The following is an 11,247-nucleotide window of genomic DNA, read 5'->3' on the forward strand; positions in this document are numbered from 1 at the left end:
TAAACATATATATATATATATATATATATATATATATATATATATATATATATATATATATATATATATATATCATATAGACGTCCCTGTAGTCCTGAGTTTCGTCCGTCGCTGGTTCGACCCCATGGGATAACGAAACGGTGGACTTATTATCAACTAAAAAATTCCCCTTCGGTAACATATATGAAAATATATTATTTCGACAGTAGAGCGAATTGGATATTAAAGGACGTTTATTTTCTGATTGTATATGACTCACGGTGATGTGATAAATAGTCATATATATGTATATATATATACACTAGTATATAAATATTTATATATATATATCCAACCAAATAAATATATATATATATATATAATATACATATATATATATATATATATATATATATATATATATATATATATTATATATACTATTTATATAAGAACAGCCAAACTCTCCATTTCTCAAGGAAAAAATTTTTTGTTAGTGAGAACAAGTGCTATCAGAGGCAAAGGGACAATATTCTAATAATGCACTGGAAAGGTGCAGATCGTAACTAAAGTATTTCAATGAATAAAAAGCCGATCGTCATTCCTCCGTCAGACTTGATGGAACAAATCAAAAAAGAAATTGTAAATTTTTCACTTTCTGGCGGAGATTTGACAAAACGATTAGCAATATTGCGTGATAAAATACAGCGATATAAATATCGGTTGGGGAGTTCAGTAATAAAATTAAGAGTTTATTTTCAATGAAAAGGTGAAAGGCAAAGGAATGGACAGAATTAACATTGACTTTTGCCAAATGTTTTGCAATCCTGTCGTTCTAATTTGGCCTAGGCCTACTCAGTCATGGCAACAGAGAATGAAAATTAATGGCTTAAGAAATGAATAGATGCCATTCAGCCACGCAAACACAAATGTACATACATACATGCACACGTCTATACGCACACACACACATATACTGTATATATATATATATATATATATATATTATTTACATATACATATATATATGTATATACACATCACAGCAGCAATATCTCCCATTTCTAACGAATATATATTTATATATATATATAGGAACTATCCTAAATATATAGCATATAGATTATATACTGTAATACAGAGGAGCAAAAGGATAGGGAGTATATATCGAATGGTTGGTACAGTCGATATAAATAATTATAAAAGGAGAGAGAGAGAGATGAGAAAGCTGAATGTTGGCTAAGAGAGAGAGAGAGAGAGAGAGAGAGAGAGAAGAGAGAGAGAGAGAGAAGAGAGAGGAGAGCGCTGGAGAAAGCTGTAAATTCTGGAAAGAGAATGAGATTAGAGATAGAGACAGACGAAAGCATTCAGAGGGAGAAAGAGAAAGCATAATTTACAGAGAGAGAGAGAGAGAGAGATAGAGAGATGAATGGGTGGGCACCCATAAACAGTTCCCTGTATAGAATAATGCAATCATTTTATCTTTTGAATATATATTCTAGAGGGCATATTTTGAGTGCCTGGTTTATTTCTCTCTTCACAACAGTTCACCTCTGTTGATTAGTAACACCTGAACTAAGCTAGATTTTGTTATTGTAACAAATAAATAAAAAAACAAATTTTAATATAAGAAAGAAAAACTGAGAGAGAGAAGTCATCAAAGATACCAAAATATGCCTTAGGTTAAAAAAAAAAAAACTCATGATAGCTTTTGAGTAGAAATTCCTTTCTTAGAGCACTGGTTTAAAAAACCTGATCAACATTAAAAAAATGGATTGTGATTAGTAACATTAAATACCAAAGAATTGTTATCAAACTGATCTAAAAAAAAAAAAAATCCACAAATCTGAATAAAACGAGAGTCATCAATATTTCAAAGAACTTAGGTTAAAAAATCACGTCCTCTTAGGTCAAAAAGAACTTTGTAGTCACCGAAGATGAGACGTGATGTAAAAAAATGAATTTGTGGTTATTATTCATTACAGTGAAAGACTGGTTTAAACTGAATGAAAATACTGGAACTTAATAAAAATATACAACAAAGAAACTGTCACCGAGATATGCAGGTATTAAACAGCTAATTTATCAAGTAGAATTTCCCCATAATTATCCTGAAACCATGCCATTGGTTGGTGAAAAAATCACGAGGAAAATTACGAAAATGGGCCAAAAAAAATTGAAAAATAGACAAATGGGAAATTGAGATACCAGGTATTAAACAGCTAATGTATCAGGAGGAGACTCATTACAAGGAATTTTACGATGCCAGATGGGTTAGTGGATTAGAACAGAGGCAGTAAAATGGGAAAAATTAAAAATAGAAAATGGGGGTTTCTTTCTGCATTCACCACACACAAGGAACCCCAAGACAAGTAGGCTAGCTGTTATTACCACAAAAGAAATTATGATACTTGATACTTGAAAAGAATCTAGTTGTCAAAAATAGATTCACCTATCCTACTATAAACTCCGCAAGACCTAATTAAAAGAGACGATGTTATGGAACATGAATAACCCAAAAGTAGTATTTATTGTATTTAATTATGAAGTAAACAATAGAAAATCAATTACTTTTCGCGGAAAAACTAAAATATCAATTATCTCATGCTAAATAAAACCAAAATTCAGTGGATTAACAGCACGCAGTATGTAATATATTTAGACAAAAATATACTGTATGAAAACAATTACGAAATAATATCAATGAAAAATGGGCAACAAAGAATGACAACTGAACAGTGAAGATTGAATTAAGACTAATCCACTTATTTATTCAAATATACGGTATATCAAAAATAGCAAGTAAATATCACAATAACAAATGTTACTAATACTTTTCCTGTTATTCATATGTTTCAGAATAAACAAAATATACCCATCTGTACGATTTACATCGTCATCAAATTTCCATGTATAAATTTCAGTCGATACCAGCAATATAGATTTGGCAAACGCACATTTATCCAGTAATTCATGTGTCCACACGAAGGCTCGACTCTTAATGAAGCATTCGCTTGCATGTCATTGTTTGGGCATCGAAACTGATCCTGGCCTCTTCATTTCCATTTCATCAATGGTAAACACTGGTTTCACTTCTACTATATCGACGCTTCGCCCTCTTATTTGCGGTCCAGGGTGGGCGGAATTTTAATCTACTTTTTAAAAGCTTTGTTTTACTACTTTATGAATCAGAAAAGTGAAGTTATTGATTTCAGCAGAGTCAAACTCTAGTTCCAGGTAGAGTATAATACTTTGACACTTGTGAATGAATCTTGCGTGGAACAGAAACCGCTCGAGGGTCAGAGACAAACGAAAAGGAATCATATTCTTAGTGCAGAACCAAGAGACAAATTGCGCCTAGGTTCATTTTAAATATCATAAAGGGATACCATCATACAACAGGTCCAGACTCACTTGAACATATTTCTGAAGGAAGCTTCACATGAAACGATAAAGGCGAGACCGCGTCTCTGAATTGTGAAACATGACTCGAAATGTCAGAAAATTGCCTTTTGTGAGTAATAATCGACCCTTAGAGTCGAAAAAAAATATATATACGAGAAAGTTGCTACTTTAAATGAAATAGGAACACCAATAATGACTGTACAGAACCACAGGATCCACAAAACAGAATATATTTGATGATGACTTTGTAGCAAAACAATTCTAAACGAAAAAGGAGCAACAAATAACTCTTAAAGAAAGAGAACAGGAATAAAATGGAAATGAGGAAGTATTTCTAATTTCTGTCAGAGTAAAAGTCAAAAACAAGAAAGTATTTTTAGGAAGGTCAGGAAATTACGACGCCATAAAGATAATTATTTCAAACTACTGAACAACAACAACAACAACAACAACAAAAAAAAACTGAGATATATATATATAGGTCTTCTGACACAAAATCGAAGTATCTCTATAGAGAATCTCAAATACGGTATAGCACTATATTTAGTTAGTATGACTAGTCGACCCAGCAGGGATTACAAAAGGGCGTGGGATGTTTTCCCCCACTGGGGGGTGGGGACAGAAGGTCACAACAGACTTCTGTATTTTTTCCGCAAGGCTACTAGCTCCATGTTATTCTTCTGACACCAGAAGACACTGGCGGTGCATTACAACTGGGTGGACTGATGGGCGGCAGGTTTGGAGGGGACCAAGGCCTACTGTGCGTGAGACAAGTAGGCCTACTGTGCTGTACAGTGTTCACAGGGTACTGCAACTTCCAAAGACAGAGGGCAACTGACATATTCCACTCCTATCTCTCTCTCTCTCTCTCTCTCTCTCTCTCTCTCTCTCTCTAGAGGCTTTTCCCTATATATATATATATATATATTGGGAACAATTTCAAGGTGTAAGTAATAATGATGCAGGAAGGTCACAACTGGAGGCTAGGAAATATTTGAGGGAGAGTAGAATAGAAAGGCTAAAGGAGAGTCAAAGTAATTATATCCATGCTATTAGTACTTTTACACCAGAAAGATATATAAGGGGAAAGTGGGAAATAACCAACCAGGTTTGAGAGAGAAAATAATTTTGCAAAACGTTATCAACACACAAATTTTTTTACAGGAGTAAAGACTGAGAAAACTTTTTCAAAAAAATCCAGGAAGGCTTCGCATCAGGATGCAAATGGGAGTTTTTATTTCAGAAAGGAGACATAAATAACCTTTCCTGATAGGAATGAATTGAGTTTATCATTTATTCAAATATACAAACATCTTTAAGTTCAGCAACATAAATATATAACACATCGACTTATGAAAAGATGAATGAACAGGCCCTAGGTTTTCAAAAAGCATATCCGTGACGTGACTATATATTTTCTGATATCTCTCTCTTATTTCATTTTTCCAGGCTGAACAGTTATATAGATGTTTATAATTTATGGTATATGTAAATAGGAACAACAAACAAAGGATATATATATATATGATTTATGAGAACGAGCATAAACAGATGAAATAAACCGTTTGGCAGATGGAAAATGTTGTTAAAAAATGTAGGGAATTCTGGTAGTTATTTGATTTTCATCAAAAAATGTCTTCATCATTACAGTTCAAAATAGCAAAAGTTTTAGGGCCAAGAAAAAAAGTAAAAAATATTTGCAATGATTCAATAACAAGGTTTGAGAATAATGATGAAAATCTGACCTGAACGTTGCCTTTACTAAAAATTATTATTATTATTATGATGGATTTATTATTAACATGATAATAATTGAGGAGGAGGAGGAGGAGGAGAGGAGGAGAGAGGAGGAAATGGGATCCATTGGGACAAAGAATTTACATTTTGAAGCAGAACAAAGGTCAGGAATTATTGAAGGCCTTTATTATGAATTGTCCACTAACACAAATCATGAGTATAAATTGAAAAGGTAGGGGATTTAGCAGATGATTCCTATACATGAGTCATTAAAAGACTTCACAGTTTAATTCTATTTAGTTAAAATAAATAGGAATCTTAGCAAAAATTCATGAATAATGATGCATGCGGAAATGGTGAAATTTTTATGTTTTGAGTAAAGAATGGGAAAATCTAAAACGTTCCTTTGAAGAAATGGCACTACGTTTTTAATTTTTAACATGGAGGAGAGTGAATTTTTTGATCCAGTTTTAAACCAAAAGAAAAATGGGAGAGATAAAACTAGGGGAGAATTTTTAGAAAGGAGATTTATCACCACTTCCTTTCAGCATGTTAGGAATATGAGTTTATTATTTTTTTAAAAATACAATTTATTGTTCATTTATATGAATGTTGTTTATGGTGGTATGAAAATATGAATATATATATATATATATACGGTTGAAAAGCCATGTTAAAGAAATGACGAACAGGAAGCTCTGGGAGTTGTTTGGCGATGATGGTTCTGTCCATTTTTGCCAATATCACTGATTTGTCTTCAGTCATCTACAGCTTATTTCAGGTCAAAGTTTTTATGAAGGGCCAAGAAAAATATGAAAAATATTAGCTCCTCCTCGACAATATGGCAATCAAGCTGAATATGGAGGTCAATAATGATGACAATGATAACATAATAGAGTGTGTTTTATTATTATACACGATGTTTTTAGGAGGAGGAGGAGGAGGAGGAGGAGGGAAATTTATTCATGGCACAGTAAATTATTATGAGGATGAATGAGGAATTAAAGAAGAAAATAGGGAGGAGGGGAATAATAATAGGAGGAATAATTCAAGAGGACAAATAATAATAATAATAAGGAGGAGGAGGAGGAGGAGGAGGAGGAGGAGGAGGAGGAGGAGGAGGAGGAGGAGGCGGCGGCTTGGGACAAGATCCTTGCCTCTACATTTGAAGCAGGACAAAGGTCAGGAATTATTGAGGAAGGCCTTGGCGTTATGACCCCATGAGTGTCCACTAACACAAACTATGACTCTTCATTGAAACGATGATTGATGGCTAAGCGCGTAGCAGCTCGATTAAAACACGCACACATTCAGACACACACAGTCATTCGTTACAGACACAATTTTTCTTTTCATTATTAAACAATTTTCCGGAAATCCCAACAAAATATAATCATGATAATGATGCATGCATTTTTAAAAATGGTGAGATTTTTTATCGTTCTTTGGCAGTAAAAGTTAAATTAAAAATATTAATGTACGTCCTTTATCAGAAATGGCACCATATCTCAATGTCGAAAATGCAATAATTCGGACGAGAAGTTTTTTGTTTCAGTTTTAAAACCAAATGGTTTTCAACTCGACATTTCCCGAAACGAGGCTGTCAGTATGTCTAGTCACCATGACATCAAAACTGCTGCTAGGAACTGTGATTGCATATTTGTTTTTGAGAAAAAATAAAAAAATTTTTTTATATGTTCATGGTTGTTTATATGGCTGGCAATTCCATATCGCAATACGGAAATATGACCTTTATCACAGGCTGCTCGTCCCAGTTCCGTCAATGTCTTCCTGAATTATCGGGCATCATTACCATCATTCTTCCCAGTCTTCCTGTCCATTCATTTCTTTCATTGCATTGTCTTTTCATAAAATATCATTAATAAGTTTCTCCTTCTGCCTTCCTCATTAGATCGATTTATTAAAATCTTGCATCTCCTCCCTTTACACGCACAATCAAACGTGAATCTCAATTTCCCCTCTTTTCTTCATCATCTGCAACAACATCTGATAATAATTCAGCGTGTCTTCTCTTATTCATACACGATGATTTCATCACCCGTGGTCTCTGATCCTCCCTTCCTCTGTAAACAGATTTACTGCCTCATGTTGCACAATAAATTAAAATTCATCCACATTCGTCCTTCTCATTAAAGAAGAAAACATTAAAAAAATATTCATCCACATTCTCCCTTCTCGGTCAAGAGACAAGTATCATATTATATTAATAAGTTGCTGAATCCTCGACCTTTTATCGGCATTCCGTGGCAAAAGGAGAGAATAATGATTTCCCTTTTCCTATTTCTTTCGCGACAGGATCCTTCCCTCCTCTCGCAAGACATCCTTCGATCCTCCAAGGCAAGATGGCTCTCGAATTTTACCACTTCCATTCATTGCAATTATCTGTTCCTCCCTCTCTCGTAAAAGATGATTGACGCCAGAAGCTGAGGTTCTTTCAAATTCTTTTTTTTTTCTCGATTCAGGAATGTGTCTTTGATGAGCCTTTTCCATGACGTTCTGGCAAATCATTTTTCTTTATTTCCGTCCAGTGGAGAAGAAAATTATCATTATGGTTTTGTATAATCATTATCTTAAAAAATTTAAAAGCTTTCTTTATCAACTCGTTCTTCTTTTTCATCGTCCAATAAAGAGTGAAAAATATATTCCTTTTAGCGCTGATTTTATCACGAGTTTAATGTTTCCCTTTAGCAAAAGATTCTTCAGTCTTCTCGTCCAGTGCAAAAATTGGACGGGAAGGCAAAATTCCCAGCAAAAGTTCAGTAACCTCTTTTATCAAGTCACTTCTCTTTCTTCTCGTCTGAAAGACGATAAAATCTATTCATGACTGAGTGACAATTATCTCTGCCACGGAAATAAGACGCAGGAAAATAAACACGAATTCCTTCGTTATTTCAAGCAATTACCTCAACGTTTTATTCCGCCCTTACAATTCAACCTGTTATTCTTAATGGTTCCTGGTCCGTTTACCGAAATTTTTGGAGGTCATTTTCTGAAGTATTTTTTTTTTATGAATAAGCAGTGTTTTCAATGCATTTGGTTTCAGACTTGGTAAGCGTAAAATTCTTTTACGTTGATGCATTAGCTTGGTCGCTGTTATCTTATCAGAAGGAAACTAAAATAGCCTATACAGTTTGGTAGTGTTTTTTGTAAATTGAGAATTCAACACAGAAATAAGGCGTTTTTAACATTGCTATTTTTACACACACAGAAAGAGACTGGAAATACCTGTATGAATTTTTGTAGATAAACTGTACCAATAATTCTCCCTAAATCACAAGTGTCATCAAAAACACTCAGTGACATCACTGAATACATATCTATTATTGCGCTTAATAATTTTTTTAAGTTTAATGTCATCTAATTTGATTTTGCACATACTCGCATGCTCAAGCGCACTCAAATACATGACCCGTTTAATAAAAACATTGTCCTCTTAAACAGACGTTTTACCTAAAATGACCATCAAAAAAAATAAAAAAAAAACATACAAAACCAATACAGGTTAGAGAGAACAAACCTCACGCTACAAAAGCCAACCAAATTTGTGTTGTTTGGGAGCGGTTCAGGCATGATTTATCTACAGCCGTTTCTTGCTACTAAATCCTGTGGATGGGAAAGTGGGGCATTGCAAGAGGTTTATTTTTTGAGCAGTTTTTTTTTTCATGATTTATGATCTCCCACTACGTACCTCCCATTTCAGTCAGAATTTGTTGCTATGGTTTGGGCTGGTCAAATATATTTCCTGTCGTTTTAAAAGCATTTTTTGCATTTTTATAAACTTTGTGACGATTTTTTTTAGTTGTCGTTTCTGCTGATTTATGACAATTTTGGTTATATTTAACAGATATGATGTCAACTCACCATTCCCATTCTGGCTTATATTTTATAAACAATAAAATGTTCTTCGATTATTTTTAAAATTTCTTCGGATTTTTTAAATATATATGTGTGAGTGAGTGAGTATGTGATTTGGTACATGGCACAGACAAACCGTGTTAAACCCTTTAAAATTTTTATATTCTCAGCGATAATTTCCAGTCTGTTCTTCTTAACCTCAAATACATGGTTTTAAAAGAAAAATCTGAAAATAAAACTGAACTGAACAAACATAAACAATCCCCTGCCCAAAAGACTCATAAACTTAACCTCAAGAACAGTCATTAAATTTTATATATAAAAATAAAAATAAAACTCAAAATGAACCAATCAAAAACCGAGCGTAAAGTGTCTGAAGGTGGCAGGGTGACCATCCTCATTTCATTTCCCATCTTCCAGCAACAACAATCCTCTTTCACGGAGGATTTAATCCTCCCAGAAAATGGAAGCGAGGATTAGATTGCCTTTTGTTTATCTCCATCACGCTGACGGACGCTGATCCTTAACCGTCGATCGCTTTCCTTTGGAAATATCCAAAGAAGGATTTTCCTTTGAAAAGCCTCTTTTTTGTTTCTCTTTTCAGAACCTTCCTATTTTTTTTTTTTCGTCAATTTCATTCATCTTCTACTTCTCGTCATTTCGGGAATAGGTTTTAAGATGTTTCTTCTCTTTTACTTAAAAGTATTCGATATATACTTTAGCTACTATTACAACTACTAAATACACTTATATATCGAGTTATATGAGAATGTGTCACTCACTGATATGCATATACACAGTGACTCGACAAGTATGCCAGTCATGTTAGAACTTATTTAAACGTTTCCTTATTTTATTTATTTATTTGTTTTGCTCGACATTTCATTTACAATGAAGCCATTTACTTGATGAACGGTAGATTGGTATCACTGCAATGCCGTAACAACGATATTGTATCTTTTAAACCTGACCCATTCTTTCGACATAAAAATACCTGATTCGATCTTATAAAACAAAATGCCGAAAACATTGTTTTTTACGTTTTTATTTACTACTTATTTCAAAAGTTTTTTTTCCATGTACCTCATTATTTCACCGAAAATTGATGAAAATGAATGGTTCCATGTAATACAATGAGGGGTTATATATATATATATATATATATATATATATATATATATATATATATATATATATATATGTATGTATAAATGGTAAAAATAGACTCATATACATGCACTCAAACACATACAAAATAAGAATGCAAATCAGGAAATATCACGAAGAATAGGCCTATTTAGCCTCTTAATCAGGCGCACAAGTTAGAAACAAAGGAAACGACATGTGACCAAACCAGTAATCCAAGCTATCCCTGCCAACTGCCAATGACAGCAAAGAGAATAATGGGGGTACTATTTACAAAGCCCAACACGCGCATGCCATTCTGGGGAAGACGCTAAATAATAACATACTATCAGCTCTTGAAAATACAAAAGCTATATATGGGATTATGAGAAGCAAGCAGTCCTTTACGGTTACACCGAACCAATATCCGTTAGTCCGTAAGAGATTATTAGAATATCCAGGATATCCTACCCTCCGAAGGGAAGGTATTCACACGCCCCAGCGGTCGGCAGACAAGGGTTCAGTCAGGAAGGTTTGAGCCGAGTCCTCAGATGAAACGCCCTTGCAGCCTTTCGTGAATTATTTAGTGTTCAAGTTCCAATACTCATTTGGCTTTCACAGCCGTCAACGATCTTTGTTTGTTTGTCTCCCCCTATCCTGTATTTTGGTTACAAGGCTGCTCTAGGAGGAAAAAAGTATACCTTGTTTTACCAGACCACTGAGCTGATTAACAGCTCCCTTTGGTTGGTGAAGGATTACACTTATTTTACGTGGCTAAGAACCAATTGAGCCGAGTGGGACCTACTTTATGATTGTACTATGAAATATTTCTATCCCAAGAAATAAATTCCTACTTAACTCCTGCCGGCCGCGGGAATTGAACTCCGGCCCATCGAATGACAGTCTGAGGCTCAACCGGTTCGGCCAACAAAGGGCTTGTTCAAAAAAAGCCCATGTTCCATAAGTGCTATATCTATAACAGAAACGAACAATAATCTATTGTTTTGCTAAATCCCACAACCCACTTAGTAACCAGAGGCAAAAATGAAAATACTGGCGATAAAACTGCGCATAACTTGTTTTTGCATATACATAATCGGAGTGCGCACGCGTGCATACATTACA

The sequence above is a fragment of the Macrobrachium rosenbergii genome, chromosome 42, assembly GCF_040412425.1.
Source record: "Macrobrachium rosenbergii isolate ZJJX-2024 chromosome 42, ASM4041242v1, whole genome shotgun sequence".
NCBI lineage: Eukaryota > Metazoa > Arthropoda > Malacostraca > Decapoda > Palaemonidae > Macrobrachium > Macrobrachium rosenbergii.